Source organism: Oratosquilla oratoria, chromosome 31, assembly GCF_046742065.1.
Source record: "Oratosquilla oratoria isolate Oo_2021 chromosome 31, ASM4674206v1, whole genome shotgun sequence".
Lineage (NCBI taxonomy): Eukaryota > Metazoa > Arthropoda > Malacostraca > Stomatopoda > Squillidae > Oratosquilla > Oratosquilla oratoria.
Genome location: NC_134807.1, coordinates 40,086,196 through 40,090,137, shown reverse-complemented (window position 1 = coordinate 40,090,137; position 3,942 = coordinate 40,086,196).

Sequence of the window (3,942 nt, the reverse complement as noted above, 5' to 3'; positions counted from 1 at the left end):
TAGGATGTAATGTCAAAGGACAAAATGTCACGATGGGATATAATGACAGTGGAGGACAAAAGATCACGATGGGATGTAATAATAGTGGAGGACAAAATATCACGATATGATGTAATGATACTGGAGGAGAAAATATCACGGTAGGATATAATGTCAGTGGAGGACAAAATACAATTTTAGGAAGGGATGCCGGACAGTATGTCAATGAAGTCCAAAATATCACGATGGGATGTAATGACAGTGGAAGACAAAAGATCACGATGGGATGTAATTATAGTGGAGGAAAAAACATCACGGTAGGATATGTCACTCGAGGACAAAATATAATTTTAGGAAGGGATGCCGGACAGAATGTCAATGAATGACGGGAGGCCGGTGTGAATCACGGTGACGTAGGGGGACAAAGTATACAAAAGAGATCAGACGACCGTGATCGACCAGATGTCCATGATGGGGGAAATACTAATTTTGATGAGAGAAATGTTAATGAGGCATTGAATGTCAATGAAGGACCAAATGATAATATAGAGTAAGGTATAAATAAAAAACAAAATGATAATGTAAGACATGATATTAAAACTCAAAATGTATCAAAAAGAAATAATCACGAGTTTCTTAAAACCCTCTACTTTAATGCTCGTAGTATTAGGAACATATTTCAAGAAATACAGGCGTATGTCAAAAGCGAAAATCTTGATATGATAGAAATAACTGAGACATGGTTAAATGGTACAGAGTTCAAAGCTGAATTTAATATTACGGGATTTAAACACTTTCATCAGGATAGAAACCACAAGAAAGGTAGGGTTGTACGTTAAAAACAATGTTCATGCTTGTGTTTTAGAGAAAGTGAAACAGGATGCATATGATAGTTTGTGGATTGAGTTAACCCAAACAAAAAGAAAAAAAATGAATGTAGGTGTAATATATAGGCCAAAGACATTATCATTAGCAGACGATAAACTGTTATTTCAAGAACTGTCTAGTTTCTGCAACCGTAATTTATTGATAATAGGTGATTTAAATTTTACTGACATTGATTGGATGATCCTTGAACATGGCCATATAGGTAGTCACTTGATTGATTTTCTTGGCGACAATTACTTAATTTAGCATGTAAAAGAGCCCACAAGATGTAGAAACTTACTCGATCTATTAATCACTAGCCGCGAAAGCATGGTAACCGATGTAAAAGTCGGTGAATCTGTTGCAAATAGCGATCACAACCTAGATAGATTCAAACTCCTAATTTATTTTAGAATAGATACTTGTGTTTCTAAAATACCTGATTTCAGTAAAGCTCAGTTCATAGGACTACGTCAGGAGCTTCAGCTTACAGATTGGGAGGCAAAATTAAGCGAAGAACCTGTAGATCACATGTGGGAAATATTTCAAAATACGCTCACTAAGATGATTCATATTTACATTCCTTTTAAGGACAGACGTTCTCCAAATCAGGCTCGCCCAAAGTGGCTCAAAAAAGAAAAAAAAAAAGAGACAGGTTTATAAGAAATTTAAGTGCTCGGGTGCATCTAATGACTATGAAAGTTATGTATCGATACAAAGAGATTTAAAAAAAAAACCGACAATACGAAATGAATATCGCTGATAAATCCAAAGAGAATCCCAAAGAATTCTATACTTACATTAGAGATAAAAAAAAAAAAATTTAGGAATCACATTGGTCCACTATTATCTGCTGACGGTCAACTTGAATATTTAAATGCAGGAATGTGTAATATTTTAAACAATTATTTTAGCTCGGTATTCGTAAACGAAACACCTCAAAGTGAACTCCAAATTGAACCTGTGAAAAGTCTAGGGTAAACTTACTCACTACGGTAAATATAACAAAAGAAACAATTAAAAGGTGTATAGATTAACTCAAAGTTAATAAAACACCAGGGCCTGACGGTTGGCATCCAAGAATCTTAAAAGAAATGAAAAATGAGATTTTTGTTCCATTAGAATATATTTTCAAGAAATCCATCATATCCGGAGATGTCCCAAGAGAATGGAAGCTAGCTAACGTTACTCCCATATTCAAAAAAGGTGACAAAAAGAAACCAAATAACTATAGGCCTATAAGTTTGACTTCAATCGTAGGAAAAATAATGGAAACTATCATCAGAGATGCTATCGAACATCATTTAGAAAGTAACCGTTTGATAAATGATAGCCAGCATGGTTTCAGACGGAAACGTTCTTGCGTGACTAACTTACTCGAATTCTACAACACAGTTATCTCGAATTATAACAATAGAAACAATATAGATTTAATATATCTAGACTTTGCAAAAGCTTTTAATACCGTCCCACACGAAAGACTACTTACTAAATTAGCTTTACACGGAATAAGTGGTAGCCTATTAAGTTGGACTAGTAATTAGTTGAATGATCAAAAACAGAGAGTTGTTTTAAATGAAAAAACTTTTAGATGGAAATTTTTTACAAGTGGAGTTCCTCAGGGTTCCGTTCTTGGGCCACTTCTATTCATAGTATATATAAATGATATAGACCATGGACAAAAATATACTGTTTCCAAATTTACTGATGATACAAAACTGTGCGGAATGGCATATGATCACTTAAACCAATTAGATATTCAAGAAGATTTAGATGAATTAAAGCAATGGTCTGAAAAGTGGCTAATGAAATTTAACACAAATAAATGCAAGGTAATGCACATATGTAAAAATAACAGTAAGTACTATTACAAGCTATTTAGAAATTCGTTAGCAAAAGTGGATAGTGAAAAGGATCTTGGCTTGATTATCAGTAACGATCATTATCCAAGCAGTGTATTTCAGCCTCTGAGAAATCAAATAAGATTCTAGGACTAATTGCGTGATCTTTTTATTTCAAAAGTGCATCACCCATTAACAAGCTAGTTAGTTCGTCCACATTTGGAATATGCTGTTTCCGTATGGTCACCGAATCTCATTGACAGACTGGAAAAAGTACAACGGCGAGCCACAAAACTGATTCCAAATATCAAAAATAAATCATACGAAAATCGACTAAAACATATGAATCTGTTTTCCCTAAATAAGCGTAGACTCAGAGGGGACTTGATACAGGTCTTTAAAATTCTAAAGGGAACTGACAAAATCAAAAGTGACAAAATTTTCACATTGAATGAGAATCAGACAAGAAATAATGATCTCAAACTGTCCGGAAATAAATTCATTTGGAAGTAAGTAGAAACAACTTCGCCAAACGTGTAGTTAATGAATGGAATAAACTTCCTGCACAGGTAGTGCAATGTAGTTCAATTCGAAGCTTTAAGAATCATTTAGATAAACACCTGTAATGATTATAATTTATTTTATATTATTTGTTTGTTTTGTTATAACTTGTCTGTTTGATTTTCATTTATTATTAGTTATCTGTCAGTTTATCATTATTTATTATTTACCTGTTTGTTTATTATCTATCTATACCTATGTATTTGTTTATGTATTTTATTTGATATTTACATTATTATAGTTTTTATCTATTAATTTATTATTATTATGATTTTTTTTACATCCGACCTAGATATGGACCAAAAGGTCTCCTGTCGGCATGCTCCGCCTTTGTAATCCTTTGTAACACACACACAAACACACACACACACACACACACACACACACACACACACACACATACACACACACACACACACACACACACACACACATATATATATATATATATATATATATATATATATATATATATATATTGACTAGATAAACACCATATGAGGACGGAGCCTTTATTTGTACGACGTTTCGCTTATTACAGCTTTTTCAAGTACAAGTTGAGATACAAATGCTTGAGATTAAATAATGGGAAAGGAGGGAACGGGGAGAGAAAAAGGGGGGGAAGGAAGAGGAGGAGGAGGAGGAGGAGGAGGGTGGGGGGATTGGACACTGGGAAAGGATGAGAATGCTGGCC